General features: G+C 40.5%; 1 long non-coding RNA gene across 1 annotated transcript in view; it reads left to right on the forward strand.

Annotated features, from left to right (window-relative positions):
- LOC134154402 (uncharacterized) overlaps positions 1 to 2,654 on the forward strand; it is a 34,448-nt gene extending 31,794 nt beyond the window's left edge. The window contains exon 3 of the long non-coding RNA XR_009961362.1: positions 1,904 to 2,654. This is a non-coding gene — a long non-coding RNA (uncharacterized LOC134154402). The remainder of the gene's footprint in view (positions 1 to 1,903) is intronic.
- Positions 2,655 to 17,897: the final 15,243 nt, after the last annotated feature.

The raw sequence follows: 17,897 nt of genomic DNA on the forward strand, positions 1-17,897 counted from the left end.
AGACAACAGCTCACCAAGATGAACTCTTTAAAAAATCCCAAATGATAATTAAATAATAATATCTCATTCTCCCTTAGATCCAGCCCCTCTTTTTCCTGACCTTTGTGCAAGGCTCGGCTTGGAGACTATATGTTTTGAAGGTCAGCAGATTGATATATACCCTATTAGACTATTTTGGATGAAGCAGTGGGCTAAATTCCAACTTTGTAGCTTGCTGTTAGGTTTCCCTTTCTGCCTGTAATTTGAGAACTACAGTTCAACCTTCTGTGGACTGCAACACTACTGGAGAGAGAGGCAATAATTTATATGGAAAGGTAATTAGTTCCTCTTGCAGATCACTGGTTTCATGCTTCTGTGAAGACATCTGTTACCATACAGTTGTCAGTTTCCATCTTCAGATATTTTTAATGTAATGTACATCCGTGGTAAAAAATATTTCAGTGACCTACTCTTGAGATAGCTGTGGCCTGGGATATCAGTAACAAGATCCACATTTTCCTTTTGAAAGGAAAGTCTTTAGGCTCTGGACCATGCAGAGAAGGAGAAACACTGATTTGGCTAAAGCTGCTACTAAAAGCATCTGTTGCTATAAAAAGCTATAAGAAGCTGTAAACCATGAACAGGCAGCTTATACACAATCTTGATTGGCTGGTCAGTGCAAATCCCGTCACAGTTTCAAGCCGTCTACACAGTCTAGCAGCAGTGATGCTATCTTGTGTAGTTTGAGCCTGGGATTTCTCATGCTCTGTCAAACTACTCTGGCTGAATCACATAAACTAAAACCATATAAACGGGAAACCTGTGCTGAATGCATGAAACACACTGAACTCGGGGACTGGCCATACGAAGTCTTTTCCTGTACAAAACTGGCATTGTATTCAATGAACAATTTATCCTACCAGTTGTGGAAATATATAATATTTCATCCTGTTTACATGTGAGAGACTAGGCAGATGTAGGTTGGATATGAATAAAATATAAAAAGGTATGGTCTTACCATCTTCTGTGTACTTCTGCTGCAGCTGACTACCAGCTGTTAAACCCAAACCATTCCAGAGGTATTGTCTAGTCAAGTATATTTACTTAATTTTAAGTTACAAATGATCAGTGTATTGACTTCCAGTGGCTACATCCAGCAGTCCAAGTTGAAGAGATGGAATGCGTTGTTCCTTAGTACTTTGGCTTCCTGAGAAATCAGAGATGGCAAGAAAGAAGAAATCAAAGTGAAACTTCTTCATCTAGGTCCACATCTTCCTAGCCAGCTGACTACTTATGGGATCCAAGGGCTGCATCTGTATAATAGCCTAAACATGGCCAGGACTGTTTTCAGCACAGAGCAGCTGGCATAGGACGGTGCACATTCATGCTATCACATTCCCTCCCTCTCCCCAGACCAGATTGGCTGCCTGCAGACTGCCACCTGGGAATGGTCTGTGGCCTCTGCTAACTCCCAAGCTGTACCTACAAATTATGATATTGGGATGTGCAAAAGGCTTGCCAGAACTGTTCTAATAAATTCATAATATTCAAATTTCAGGGACTAGGAATATTCCCCAGCTCTATAAAATATATACTATAATAGATAACAGCCAAGCAGTCCATGTTCTGGGGAAAAAAACTCCATATTTCCAGCCTATAGCAACCTTTTTCTGATATCTCAGTCACCATGACTTTAGATTTTAAGGCAGAGTAGAAGCTGCCACATCAATGCACCACTTCACTAATTAGATACCTTGTCTACGTTGGAAATTCCTGGTTAGTCACCTGCTCTCCATTTTATCCTCCTCCCTTTCATCTCCTAGTTTTAACCACAGCTAAAAGCAGTGCCTGCAGTCCACGAGGAGTTTAAATTGTACTACAGATACTGAAATTACAGTATTTCTGCTTTAAATTATACTTTCAGCTTGGACATTACCACTTCCTACTACATCAAGATCAAACCCATGGGGCTTTTCCTTTCTGCATTTGGTCATCAAATGAAAATACTTTCCTTCTGCATGACCAGTTCCTGCTGTGATTGCTAGAATGATCGCATGTCAGTGTGAAGAACCCCAATGATGTCTTTTTGTATTGTTTTTACTGTACTGTAGCTGTCACCACTTCTATACTCTCAGCATCATGTGACAGGAATTATGTTGTACTTGATAAATTCTGCCTGTTATAAATTATCTTGTATACCTTAATGATACATTAGTAATGACTAATAATAGCAAGAGCAAAATCTACTCCAAAATATCTATGCATCATTCATAAGAGAATCAGAGCTCACTGCTCAGTTCTGCTCTTGATCTTGAAGATACTTCCATATCAAGTATCTTTACTAATCTGACTAACAGCGCACACAGAGATGTACAAGCTCATTAAGAACTCGTTGTGCTTGATATACTCAATTTCATGTTCATTAACGAACTTCTCTAAGAATCTATTCCTTGCTGTGTTGACAATTACTCATAGATCACTCCCATCAAAATTCGTGGGTTGCAGTGTAAACTGAGAGCTGACAATTTGACTAAATGTACAGATTTCAAGGGTGGGAGAAATCCCTGCAAATGCCATTTTAGTTTCTATTATACCTGTAGAATAATTTTATACTTCATCTGTATATAGATATATTATTTACTAATTGTTTATTAACCAATAACTACCTTGCATTTTCATATGAAAGCTAAAAAGATATTTTAATATGGATACAAAATGCTTAAATGTAGCATTACCTAAATAAATGTCATTACAAATAACAGCTTTAAAACAAAATTTGTGGTTTTTTGTCTTGTTTTTTTATATACTTGAATTTCATTTTGAAGTCATTTCAAATGGAAATCTTCAAAGTTTCCATGAATTCAGTCATTTGACTTGATAAGATTAGAGCAGAATTGCCCCATTGCTCTGTGATGAAGTGCCGTCAAAACTTAGTTTCTGTTTTCTAGCCAAGCAGCAGAAAAGGGATTAGTTGCAGCATTTCCTTCCATCATCCAAAGACCATACCCTCTCTGTTGTAATCTGGAAATTCAAGATAATTCAAGATTCTTGACTTGATCATGCAACCTAGGAGCCATTTTAAACTTCTGAATATTTCTTTATGAATGTCACAGGCAGAGCTGCTCTTTAGTGCTACTAAATAGCTTTATAATCACCTGGCAGATAGCAGTTGTGCAATGTTTTCTTCATTTGTTTCCCACTTCCTCACATCTAGCTGACAAACCTGGGGAGCCAAAACAATCTTTCAATTCAACAGTGCATTATGCACCATTAAACTAGTCTTGCTACCACATCCTTATGAGGGAAAAGGTCTACTGGAGATGATGGAGCTGGTATATATTTCTCTACCTTTGTGTTACAGTGCTGAGGGTGTATAGTCTTCATGACCTACGCTCACCTCTTTATGTCAGAGAAACCATTCATTGCACGGGTTTTATTTAGTTATTTAGCAATAATTTGTTGCTGAAGCTTTAAGTACTTCTCATCAGCTGTCCTGTGGTGCAACAGAGCTGATATTTTTAGGTAGTGTGACTGAGCAAGTTCTTCAGCACCTGAGTACCATCAAAATTAGCCCAAATATCACTTTTATTCATGGTCTTGGCATGAAGGTTAAGGACTGAGAGGGTCTGGCACCAGGAGCTGAAGCCCAGCTCCCAGAGAAATGATGAGTATGCGTGGTCAGTTGCAGAGATAGGGGTCCTGACAGTGGGGAAGGGGCCTGGTTTCTGTCTGACACTTTTGTGTCAGCTGCCATTTTCACTCATTTTTCCAGTGTTCTGGAGAAGTCACTCTTCTACCATACAATGTGCTAAATGTTAGATGAGGACCAACCTGGGTCAGGTGAATGACTGTCAGGGTCTTAACCCTCTCAATTCATGCTACTTGGTGTGTTGCCCTTCTTGTGGTATATGATGCAGTTGTTCTAAGCTGAATGATCCCATCTCGCTTACAGCATCCATCCCAAATGCTTCCAGTTTGACGTAGAAAATCCATTTTTTTTCTCTCCTGACCAAGGCAGAACATACCAGCTATGGTGCATAGGTTTTTTTGCAAATCACCTGTGGTGAAAAAGTAAGGCCAGTCATTTCCAGGAAAGTGAAGCTGTCAAACAAAAATAGAAAATCTATCCTTCAGGTGAACTTTCTTTGCAAGGCAATGTGCTATCTATTTGAGCCTTGTAGAGAAGAATGGTATGAATTGCATGGTTAGGGACTTAGTAATTCTTAGAAATGAATCATTGCTGTCTGAGTTTCTATGGGAATGGAGAAATAAATGAATAATTAGGCTATTTTCAAATTAATGCTATCAAAAGATCCAAATGTTGTGCAATGACTAGAAGTGAACAAAGAAATAAATCATTATATTATTTAGATTTCGCTAGTTACTGTTACTGTTTTTTTAAAGTATGTTTTATACAACTTAGTCACAAAACATTCAAACTCAACAGAAGACAAACAGGACATTTGGCTGTAAGTTCAGAACAATGAACTCATGAGGTTTATTTTTATACGCAAGTTCAACTTGGACGCATGCCATTTAACATGAGAATAAGTTACCATTTACTGCCTTTCTTTTTCTCTTGAAGTGATGAGGGCATCTGGATCCTATTTTAAATTGCCAACGAGGCTTTTTAGCTCTTTAAAACAATTTGCATAGCTTGAATTAATTAATGCTTTGGTTGATGTATAGGCAGTAAAACACAACATGACCCCAAGCATGAGAGAGATGAATAAGAATGGCATGAATTTTGGCATTTCCTAACTTTTGAGAGCTTGAAGCTGGTACCCTAACATTTCTATGTAAGTAGGGCAGCTGATGTCACAAAATTATAGAAGAGGAGAAGGAGACCCCCTAGAATAAGTTATTCATGCATGTCTCCCAGCATCCCAAATGAATGGTCATAGTGCCTAAATGCACAAACTAATGTTCTCTTACCTTTAGCAAAGCCAACAGCATCAGCCATATGTGTCAGTCCCCTGCAAGTTAGGAAAACATTTGCTGCAGTCCCTGAAGCACTTGGAGCTGCAAGTTGGCTGATGCCAGATGACTAATTTCCATGATCTTAACTGTCTATTTCTACTGATGTTGGACTGATCTCCCCCAGTCCAGCTGACTGGCCTAGCATCAAGTGATGCCCAGCCAATTTCATCTCAGGTTTTGCAGTGACAGTTTTCTCTCTTCAGTGAAAATCAGGTGTCTGCAAACAACTCCTTGATTTTGTTCAAGAATGCCACTTCTCTAGTCCAAAGAAAATCCATCCTCTTACAGCTGAACTGTGATCCAAGTGGGTGTTATGGGAAACCAGAACACCTCAGTTATATGGAATAACAGGAACCAAATAGAAAAGAATTTCTCTTCACAACAAATCTAACTCGCATGGAAGCTAGGAAAACTGAACGATGTCTCACGAAGCCCTAGTTCCAGGCACATATTCTGGATTTAGGTTTTCTCAGGTTGCAGCACGTTATAGCATTATGGTGTGTATGCTTGGAGGAGAGCTTGCCTAGCTAGAGCTCAGTGCTAACAGACTAACGAGACACTTCCCTGAAGCTTTGCAGGAACCCAACTCCCCCTGAAACATTTTGGTTTCATGATACAGTTTGTTCTGCCAAAAACATTCTGGCATTTCAAGCATGAAATGCCCTCAACCTCCTGCAGCCATCAGACAACTTGGCCACATTTAGGGGGTATTTTTGGAGGACGACAAAATCTCAGGGACTCAGTCTCAGGGACTCGGGAATGACTGTTGCTTCAATAAAATGTTCCTGGATTTTTTTAACTTGGACAAAGACATCTTTCGCCTTTGTTTCTTGTTCACGGAAATAGTTAAAATGAGTTTTCTGAAATCTTCTGTAGCAGTTTTCTTTGAGGTAGATACTTGCCTGGCACCTAGGAAGAAAGAGTCCCTGCAATGATACAAGCCCAGATGGAGGGGCTGGGGAACAACCCTCTGGTAAAGGCCCTGAGAGTCATGGTGGACAGTGAGCAGAACATGAGTCAGTGCCCTGGCAGGAAAGGGGCCAACAGCACCAGGGCTGTAGAGACAGAAGCATGGCCTGTAGATTGCAGGAAGGGATCATTCTCCGCCAGGCAGCATTTATCAGACCATGTCTGAAGTACTGCACCCAATTGTGGGCCACCAGTGCAGGAAAGACATGGACAAACTGGAGTGAGCTCAGCAGAGGGTCCCCAATGCAGTGAGGGCTGGAGCACTTGCCCCATGAGGAGAGGCTGGGGGCAGTGGGCTTGCTCAGCCTGTGGAAGGGATTGCCTTGGGGTCACCAAACAGCCCCCTCAGTGCCTACAAGGGGTCATCAAGCAGCCAGAGCCATGCTCCTCACAGCAGGGCATGGTGGGAGGAAGAGAGACAGCAGGTAAAAGCTGAAAAGGGAGAGGTTCAGACTGGAAAAAGTGAAAGACTTTTCCCCCATAAGGACAGTCATGTAGCGGAGCAGGTTGCCCTCCAAGGCTCTGCTGTCATTCTCCTTAGAGTTTTTCAAGACCGACCTAGACACATAGCAGCCTGGTCTGACCTCAGAGCTGGTTCTTGCTGCCTGAATTTTCCTATCATAATCAGCTGAAAATGAGGTCCCAGTCTGAACATGCTCAATAAATGGTAATGCTACCAACCCTACCTAAAATGGTTCCAGTGAACCTGAAGTTAGAACAGTTCTGATTTCAGAAATGATGGAAGGCATCCTAGCAAATGACGGGGCACTTTATTCTTCCTTTGACTTTTTTTATAGGTCTTTGAAAAGCTTATGAGGTCTGCATGAGTCTTCCCGATAAAAATTTAACCCCAAGGATTGGTCTGAATAAAGCCCATATACAGTATTAAAGAAATCTACTCAGGTCAAAAGCATTACATTTTACTATATGCTATTTAGTACAGATTAGATTTGTAAGCCAGTAAATACTGTAGTGGTCTTTACCAGGGCTGAGCAATCCAAGAACTATTAAGTTTAAAGTTGATTCAGATCTGAGACTTGAGCTGCATCTACAGTTTTGCACACCATCCAACTTTTCTTAGTATCTATCACTGTTAGTATTTGTTATGACAGCTACATTATTTGTGAGGTGATGGAGCATTATAAAATAAAGCAGAACTGTTTAAAATATCAAAATTCCCTTATTATAAATACTTCAGTCTTAGGTTTCATTATTTTTTGGGTCATCCAGAATGTACATTTGTGTACTATAGCCATGATAAATCTGTGTATTAATCTTTGTGACCTGCATTTGCCCTGGCTCATGTGATCTCAGTATTTCCATAGTAAAAAATAACAGAAGACTCAATCAACTGTGTGTAGAAAATTGAAGACATTTACTGTGTTTATGAGACTCTCTATGGGTCTGATCTTGTAATCCCTTTACTTGATTAAATTTTCATTATTCATCTAAGGACTGTCACTGAAGTAAAACTTCATGTGTAAGGAAAGGTTTGTAACATTGGGCCCCTGTGAGATGTTAACATTAGCAGTGATCATTCCTGTCTTCCATCAAATCGAGGAAATCATGAAAATGAAACAAAAGTTCTTGTGGAAATGATTACACCAGTGTTGTCTGCTGTGGGAAAGGAGGAGACACTTTGTCAAGCTGCAAGTGTGTTGAGGTGGTAACAGGGCTGAGGACAGCTATGTGCTGTCTGAAAAGGTGAGGACAAGGGCAGTGATCACTGAGCAGCTCCTTGAGGAGCAGGAACTCATGGGTAGAACAAGTCCTGTTGCCACAAAGAAACATAAGATACATGGGGAAACTCTAAAGGCAAAAGAGCCATCTGTGGTATCGATAGGAAAACAATAGTGTTTTTAAGAACTGTTTTTCAAACCAGCCCATGATATCTAGGCATAGATATCTGGCTTATTATTATTATTCTGTTGTTATTATTATTATTCCTTTTCTTTATTATTATTACTATTCCATTTAGCCTGATACTAAAGAAGAAGAAGCAGTAACCAAAAAGCACACTTTCAAGATATGGCTGTCTCTTTGGTAGGTGATTAACCTCCCTCCTCCGAAGAAGGAGTTAATGAAGGCTTTCATTCTCCCTCATTATGGATAATGGGAAATTAGAAACAGCCTCTCTGTTAGAGCAACAAGTCCCTGCTGAGTCCCTGCTCTCACCCAGAAAGGCCGTGATAGCAGTGCTCTAGGGTGGCCTTGAGAGCTCCTAGGTTGCCTTGCAGGGAGGGACGAGTTCTTTCTCCAGCCAATAGAAGAAGGGCTTTGGTGGACCTAGGAGCACGCAGAGTTGTGCTTGGGTTGCTCTAACTAGAGATCCCAACCTAACTGTTCCTACTAAACTTGGGGAAAACTCCTTATTTTCATTTGCTCTCACAGGGAAAAAGAACAAGTCCTGCCTAATCAATTTTCCTAGTTCAAATTGTAAGGAAACAAATAGGCCTTATTAAGGACAGTTGGCTGCACCTTAACTGCTGCTTATTTGTGAAAGGATGCAGTAAATCAGATTAATCTGAGGAAAGAGGACGAGAGACTATGCTCCCTGCTGGTATTTATTTAGCCTAGACAGTACTTGATATTACTACATGCCTTTGAGCTTCAATTTTTTAACCATTTACCAAAGGAGTGGGAAGGAGCGTGTGAGAACCGGCATGACTGATGTGGACGCTCTTGGCTATTTCATTTGACTTGTCCGTCTTGTCACCACTTCTGAGGCCTTTTTATCTCTAATAAAAACACTTATGCATACTGCTGGTAGTTCTATATATGAGGGAAAAAATGTCATTTTTGGCACATGATGATGATCATGTGAAATTAGAGAAGACAGAACTCGCCTGATTATTGCATTTATATGATTAATAATTATGTGAACTGCCTCTGGAGATTAAATTTTAATAAGTTAGGTTTCTATTCTCTTTTAACCTCCTGTGCCATAAGGGCAAATTCTCATGAGTTTTCTCAACTCTCCTTAATAAAATTAATTACTTTAAAAACTGTTTTCTGGGAGATCTAATTCTTTTTCTATATGTTGCTGACATATTTCTAACCTGTTGTTGAGTCAAATGATTTTAGAGTCTTTATTTTCCTTTCCTCAAAAACCTGCTGCCTTTCTAGAGAGATTTGTAGAGGCAGATGATCAGATGCCTTTATTTCTACCTTTCCAAATTGCCCTCAAATTTAAGAGCAAACTCTTAACACCAAACAGCAATATTCTTATTAGCTAGGAAGGTGGCACTGTAGGAGTGAATCCGGCTATGGGATGCAAATATTTGTATGTCAAACATGAATGAAAGTGATCTTGAACCCTCTTGAAAACCCTCGTCTTCACTTTCCCAGACCTAAAGTACCTACTGAGTGCCACATGAACTTGGGGAAGGATATGCCTGGCCAGGGGACCCACAGGAAGCTGGTCACCCTCAGCAAGGGTGCAGCAGAATGATTTTTCCACTCTCTAGAAAAGGAAGCAGAGGGAAAGAGAAGAGTCTCACAACGATTCCACTAGAAGCTGCTCTGCCCACCTTAGCCTTTGCTCTTGTTATTTGTGGGACAGATGGGAGATGCAGTGTTTCTGTGCACAGCATCGTTACTACCACCACACTACACATTGCATAGAGAGAGGGGCTCCGTAGCAGCAGCCCTGGACAGCAATATGGTAAGAAAATAAGTGGTATGCTTATCTTCAGGCTGTACACATCCAGAAAACCACCATGCTCACCCATCCAGAGATCTGCATGGGATCTCTGCAGTAGGGGCTGCTCTGTAGTACTCCTCTTGAAGTGTGGTTGTTATCTCTGGTCTTGAAGAGTATGGTTTCCACCTTGATTATTTTGTTGTGACATTGACTGCTGGTCCTTTAGCAGTCTGCAGGGAGGTTAATAGCCTTCTAGTACTGGCACTGTCTTGTGCAACTGTTTGAGAAACTTTTGTTGCTCTCATAGTGCAGACTTATGAACAAAGTTGTTCCCTTGGATTCAGGCTGTACTTGGATTTTCAGGGATGCTGAAGGGGTATACATTGCCATTGTAGAAGATAGCACTAGAAAGGGGAAACAATACAAAGGATATTAGGAGAAACAAAGAGGTTTACAAAGGGGATTACAACAGAAGGTACAGTAGATAAAGACAGAAAAGAATATTGAGCCACAGGGATACTGGACCTTGGGAAAGAAGGAACAGCAAAAACACCTTGAGGACTGGCAGTCATCAGCAAATAGGAAGGCGTGTGTAATGGTTGGTCCCTTACATTTTGAAAGCCACTTCAGGAGGGTCACAGAAGTTCCTGTTTGATGACATCCTGATGTTAATGTATGCCTACCTTCTGCAGGTGCATGTACATTTGGTAAATGCTGGAAGACCTTGCAGTGATGTGTCTGACTTGCTAGTTGAAGCCAGGAGTCTTGCAAAGCAGGATTGCTCACCCAAACAAGGGATAAAAAGGGACAGCTTTCTAAATTGCACTGAGGGCTTCAGCCCATGCCCTGGGATTAATTTAAGTGAAATGCTGGAGGCAGGAACTTCTAACTGTGCCCTCTCACAGGTTAGTGGTAGCACTAATTATGCCTCAGTGTCCTCATCGGGAGTTGGATGCTGTATTGATACATATTTAGAGAGGAACTTCTGGTTCAGTTTCCTCTGAAAAGAATCGAGTTTGCACATACAAAGACCATTCTGCAAACTGAATCAATGCATGCTAAGTAGAAACAGCTAGAGGATTTACTGCAAATATCCTACTGCTCTGGACTACAGGCACAGCCTAGAAACACTTTTGCTGAGGAGTTATTAAACAGTGTGAGTTAGGAGGTCAGATTTTGAAGCAGTGAATTATTGCTGTTGTTAAAACGGACTTCATTATCGTCTGTTTGCAAATACATTTTTTCTCTCAAAAAACCTAAAAAACAGTTAAAAATGAGTTACTGATAATTCCATTCATTTAAATTGCCCTTACATGACAAGCAGACCTACACATGACTTACACCTCTTTCATGCTTCCAGGGCTGAATAATCCTTTTCTCTGTATGATTATCTGTATTTTTTTGTTGCCAGTAGCTTCAGGCAGTGTGATATGGATTGATGTTTTTATCTTCTGCAGCTGGCCTAAGTGCACTCTGCTGTATAAAAAGTGGTGCACACAGTTTGACATGTTTTAACCCTTGCCTGCACAGATTCTGACCTTCTTTCAGGCAACATCCATCTGTAAATCTGCACTGAACAAGGGTCTTAAATTGAGATTCCTTTTCCTGACCCATATGGCCTGTGCTATAACATGCAAAGTTTATATTGGTGACTTAATGGAATTCAAACCTTGTGGGGCATTACTGTGACGCCAATTGATCCGCCCCCCTTTTCATTTTTCTTTCAGTGTTCTATGAAAAAAAGATGTTATCTAATGCTTGTGTTGACTGGGTACTGCCATGGTAGCTAAAAGGTCTGAGGTCTAGATCTGTAGATGCTGATATCTAAATTCTCTCCCAGCTTTGCTGTATAATCTTCAACTGCCTCCTGCCTCCACCAATATCCTGGAAGTGCTTAGATGCCCACCTGTCTTACTTTTAAGAGTTCTGCTACACTATGTGCTCTGAGTGGTCTCCACCTTGACGAGTCTGGACAGACTGACATCCATCTTGCAGCTGAATCTGTTTGGAGTCTGCAGAGTGGCCTTCCTTGTGCCCAAGTCTACTGGGGACACGGTCTATTAGTTGTGCTGTAGTATGAATTAAGCATCAAATGGTAGCAACCTATTCAGAAAGTGTGGCAGTGCTATTGCTCCCCCTCTTACATTACACCCTAGAGTTAGCACATTCTTAAGAGCACTGCTAAGCCACAGGGACTGGGCTAGGGCAGAGAAATTCTCTCTCCTCTTCCTTCCTGCCTGTGAACAGCAAAGAATATTTGCATTAGGAAGAGTGTTGCCAGCAGGTCGAGGGAGGTGATCCTGCCCCCCTACTCAGCCCTGGGGAGGCCTCATCTTGAGTACTGTGTCCAGTTATGGGCTCCCCAGGACAAGACAGACACGGAGCTACTGGAGTACAGTGTAGGGCTACAAAGATGATCAGAGGGCTGGAGCACCTGCCCTACGAGGAATGGCTGTGAGAACTTGGTCTCTTCAGCCTGGGGAAGAGAAGACTGAGGGGGGATCTGATCAATGTGTATAAGTACCTGAAGGGAGGGTGTCAGAGGGGCAGTGACAAACTCCTTTCAGTTGTCCCGTGTGACAGGACAAGAGGCAATGGGCAAAAACTGAAGCACAGGAAGTTCCGCCTGAACATGAGGGGGAATTTCTTCCCTGTGAGAGTGACAGAGCACTGGACTAGGTTGTCCAGAAAGGTTGTGGAGTCTCCTTCTCTGGAGATCTCCAAGGCCCACCTGGATGCAACCCTGTCTAACATACTCTAGGTGACCCTGCTTGAGCAGGGAGATTGGACTAGATGATCTCCAGAGGTCCCTTCCAACCTTACCGATTTTGTGATTCTATGATAAGGGTACCCTTATGGAGAGGGCTTGTTGTGGTCTAGACATTGTAGAACTCTTCAGTCAGTCATGACTGAAGTAGCATAGTAAAGCAAGTGAACAACAGCTGCTGTTCAGGACTGAGTCCACAGGTCTCCTTGAATGTAGATATAAAGCACAGTTGTAGTCAGAAGTCTTGGGAAGCAGTTCTGCTTACCCAACGAAGGGTGAAAAGGAACAGCTTTCTAAATTGCACTGAGAGCTCCAGCTCATGCACTGGCATGAATTTAAGTGAAATGTTGGTGGCAGGAACTCCTAGCTGTGCCCTTCAGCAGGTTACCAGCAGCAGTAACACCTGAAGAGGAAAGGCATATACCTATTAATTCAAATCAAAGTTAGTAGCTTCAGGAGTCTTGCTCAGCTGTTTGGCTGGAGAAGAGGTCTTCTATGTCAGAACAGGAGATGGAGGGCCACGCACCCAAGGGATAACAGTTTTAGGTCCTTCAGCTAAACCTGAGCTGGAGCCCCACAGGTGTGAGGCTCTGGTGTGGGTTCAACTCCTCACTTTGCCCTGCGGTGGAGGGACTGTCAGCCGTTCCATGTGCACGGTGATGAAGAGCTATACAAAGCTGTTCTTCACTGAATTTCAGCTGCTATTTATTGGCTTCTAGCTCTGACAAACAGTAAGTTACCATAAACATGGCAATGGTTGATACCTCTAACTATGGAGGTGTTTGTGGTGTTAGCAGGCATGTCACAAATGACTTGGGTTTGAGAGCTCTTCCTGTAGCCCTGGAGACATGCCCTGCATGGGCCAGACTGGAAAAAAGAACAAGAATTGCACTGTAGTCTTGTGATGAGGGCTTCACACTTAATTAGTACCGAAATCTAGCTCATTTATGATATTCAGAAATACCGAGTTTTGTGCATTTCCAGATGAGATATGCTTCTGCTCGTTAGAAAGAAGACAACTTTATCTTTTCCCTGTACCAGCATGCAAATAAATTGTTTTGAAAAGGAAATCTAATTAAAAGCATTTAATACTATCTTTATAGCTGAGTCATACTCCTAGGTACCTCATGTTCCTCATGTTGTGTCAGACAGTAAACATTTGACTCAAGCCTGAGGTTTCCATTCCTGGGGCCAGGCACCTGAACCCTAGGTGTTGTGCTCTTCATTATCAAAGTGCTTGAGAGTCTCTATAAATCTAGTCCCCAGCCTTTCTTTCTCTGCTGATTATTTTGCTTTTCTGTTTTTTAAATTATTTCATCTGTCTTCTTGCTGATGAGATTCCTGGAACTGTGAAGATCCAGGAGAATTCACAGGTATAGTTTGTTATGACTTGAATTGTAGGTGCTAGCAACAAAATTGGAGAGTGGGGAGAGTTTGCTAGTGGTACTGTACTGAGGGTAGTGGAAGACTCTTGAATCTTTTTCTAGAATCTTGTCTGCAGATGGAAAAATGGAAAGAAAAAGAAAAGGATTTTATTTAGAAGAATAGCAGAACGAGCAGACCTCAATACTAGTGCTATCACAAAGGCTACCTAAAGCACTGTGATCAGCTGTGTAGCTCCTTTGTATTAGAATGGTTTAAAAAGTTACCACCATCTCATATGAAGATGATTTAAACTAACCTGGTTACACTGAAACCAATTGGCTACGCCATCACAGGACTGATGTGCTGTATCAACTGTTAGTTATTTTTGTATACTTTTTTCACAATATCTGTTTAAAATAATGCAATCACCAAAAATAACAGTGTAGTTATTTCACTTCTGGTCAATTGGATTGAAGTCTCATCTAAGCCAAATAAATCAGAAGGAATCATTACGTTTACTCAGATAGATTTTGGATTATGTATTATGGCTTATTTTGTTGGTATTAACATGACTTCCTAATGCATCCCTCAAGCCATCACAACTTTTTGTGGGGATAGATCACAATCTGACAGTACTTCTGGGCAAATATCTATAGTCCAGTACCTAACAAAATACTCACTTATATTTAGTTTAAATTTGGGATGAACTATATTTGAGTTCTGCACCCTAAAAGCCCTTTTAGAATATAATCTATGTCTTTGTTTCTCTGGCTTTCTTTTTTGTCTAAGGAATAAAGATTGGAATTATTCAGTTCTTTAGAAAAAAGGGTTTTCCTGCTAATCTAGTTTCCATGGGAGATCATATTTAAGTGCAAAACAAAAGAGAGGAAATCCAAAATGGATTAGCAAACATAAATACTCCCAGAGACTGTAAGATTCCCATTTGTCGTGAGGGTGAATAAGGGAGCATGGAGCAAAATGAACACTAATACTCATCTCAGGCACAAGAGACCTGCTCCACTGGAAAGCTAATGGGATTCATGCAAAAGGCTAATGTAGAAAGAATTGGTCTAGTTCTTGCAACTATAGTATGCATTTGATGTGCAGTGACATTATAGTTGTGGGAATAAATTATTTATGTTGACCTGAGTAGGTCAGCAGAGAAATTCCTATAGCTAGGTATAAATTGTGTTCAGACACTTGAAGTATCTTTCCTGTTTTTTAAGTGGTTGGTTTTTTCCATTTCTGTTCTGGTTTATCTGCAAAAGTGGTACTAGATCAGAATATGCAGTTGTCATATCTTGCTCCTAGATCTGGCTTAAAGATGACAGTTTTGAAAAAGGGGAGAGATCTGTTCATGCTGCATCTACAGGTTTTTTGTTCATGTTCAGAAGCAGAAAACAGCTGTCTGTTTTTGGTGAATAATGGAATGGTTACGACTGGATTGTTCTTCAGGTGCTGTCACAGCATGAATGGATCCTTTAAAAGTATGGGTTTAACTTTCTCTATATTTGATTTAACCTCTTTAGCCTCAAAACTGAGAGGCTAGTCTAGAGAACAAGAGCTCAGCAATCAATATCCATATGAATATGCTGATGTAAATGTGTTATTGGATTGCAGTCATTGTATGCATGCAGTATCTATATCTGAAAATATGTTGTTTTCTTTCCCTGGTTTTGTGTGTTGGCTTTGCAAACAGTGCTTAGCATTTTTCTAAGGCATAAATGAGAGGTTAACAATTACTGTGAAAAAGACAGAACCTTTTTTCTAATAATTATAGATGATGTACAATATACACAAGCACTAACATCAAATCCTAGCTTTTAGCAAGAACTGTCTGAAAAATAACGGTCTTCCAGCAGGTAGGAACCCTGCCTTCAGCCGAGAATATTCTTTTCTCTTATTTCTATCCATCTCGGAAGAGCTATATCTGTGATTACTAAGACTGTCTTCTGCACAGCTCCCTCCTTTAGTACTTGCATATTCCCCAGGTGTCCTTGAATCTCCACAGAAGTAGTTCTCAAATAATGTTAATTCTTACTAGTCTATCCAGGGAGCAGACCATGTTGCAGATAGGTAGACTGTGGATTAGAAATTCATTAGCTCAGTTCCAGTATTTGCTACTCTTGTTCCTGCCAATTTTTTCCTTTTTTTTTTTTTTTTTTTTTTTTTTTGTGCAAGATATATAGGTTTAGATTGATCGATAAGATTTGATTTAGTGCAGGACATGAGAGTAAGAAGGTGAAATAGCTGTAAACTTCTCTGAGACTTAAGCCAGCCAAGACTCTGTGGCTCTACTGGAAAGCAGAGACAAGATTTCTTGGATTTTCAGCCTGCTGTGATGTGTTTCCCAAGCACATATTTAGGAAATACCACAAAATTAATCAATTTTTGTATTTAAGTCCTTGCAAAGTTGGTTTACTTTGTACCTGATACAATTCTACTATGGGCTCCACTAGTTCTGGTTACCTTGCAGTTAGTTAGAGGTAGAAGGAATTAATAATATTGATAAAGTTGAGTCTTTCATTTAAGTCAATTGCTCCAGGGTAGTGAACGTTCTCTCATATTGAAGGAAACTACCCTAATTTAAAGACATTAAATGTTTAAACATTTGTCACTTGTCACTTGCAAATACTGCCAATGGTTATGTTGTTCATCTATACTTGAGAAATGAGAAGTTGCAGAAAATTTTCTGAAAATTTTTCTAAAGAGAAAGAAGAATTGCAGATTATTTTGTAAGATTTTTTCCACCTGAGCTGAACTGTCAAACCTAATGTTTGAAAGTGAAATTAATAAAAGACAGTGGCTAGTTTCTATCTAGTGGTAATTTGAATTTCTGTACAGTGGATGAAATTCTGCTTTCCCTTACAAAAACATACATATGGAAAGTTTAAAGTTGTTTCAGTGTCTTTGCCATAAAACTGGGGTGAGAGCAGATTGGATGATTTTCACAGGATTTTTTGGCCTGTGATAAAAGTGTAAACATAATATAGTCTCATCTCATGTAAGAGCATCTGGGAGAAGGGAAGATGGGAACCACAGGACCTCTACATAACCAACAGTCCAGACTCCTTCGTACTGAGTCCCGCCAGTTGGGTTAGAAGTCAATGTATAGAGATTACATAATAGCACCGTTCCCTATTGTATTACATATTGACGGACTTGACTTTTGGGTCTAACATGTAAGCCAGCTATAACAGTTGGCCTTTTTTTTAAAAAAAAAAATTCTCTTTGTTTGCTCGTGTTAGAGATGAGGAATAATGTCATAAGTTAGCCATCCCATTTTAAGTATTGGTATGCAGCTCTTTGTTTTTAATTCACTGTGGAAATAACAGTTCTGAAAAATCACTAATATTCCAGGAGTGAGAAGGAGTTGTTTTTAACCACAGCAGCAGGTACTCATCTTGTCTCACTGACAAGAACAATGAATAAACTATAAGTACTAAGGGCCAGGAAAGCATATCCTTTCTGTGGGAAGGCCTGTCTTAAAGTCTGTTGAAATAGAAGCCCCCCTTAATTTTTCCCTCTTTAGATTTTGATAACATAGGCATGGGTTGCTAGTGACAGCAGGTGAGCTCTTGCATTGAGGAAGGCTGAAATAAGGATATCAGAATCTGGTTACTTGCAATTGTGGCCTGTGCCAAAGTGCTGCAACTCTCTCCCTGATGGCAGAGCTTCCCTTTCCTTTTCTGGGCTAGCCACACCTCTGCTGTAGGCATTTCAACTAGGGTCCAGCTGCAATTGAGCCTTTGCACATAAATGAGGGCAACTGTGTGTTTTTTCCACCCCTGCTCTAAGCCAGCTTCAGTGTAAGCATTGAACCTGCACAGACCTCTCCTGCCTTGGAACTTAGGCGGAGCAGACACTCGGCTCTTTGTGCCCATCCATGTAGACACACCTTCATTTTATTCTGTTTCCACCATTATGTTGAAGCTTGACCATCCTTGATAGAGAATTTAGTAATTTATTGTCTTCCTACTTACTCCTTTCTAAGTAATTAAGTTCTTAGAATAAATTGGGAGTCCTAGAACTGCATATTCAGGTCTAAGTGACTTAATCCTTCCATTTTCCCAAGGAAATGAACTGTTAAAGGAATATATTTCAGTGTTTTATTACTTTCATCATTCACATTAAGAACATGTTTCCTCTGCATGAACTTGATGGTTCCCATGCCACTTTTTTCTGGAGTCCTTT

The sequence above is a fragment of the Rhea pennata genome, chromosome 1 (assembly GCF_028389875.1).
Source record: "Rhea pennata isolate bPtePen1 chromosome 1, bPtePen1.pri, whole genome shotgun sequence".
Classification (NCBI taxonomy): domain Eukaryota; kingdom Metazoa; phylum Chordata; class Aves; order Rheiformes; family Rheidae; genus Rhea; species Rhea pennata.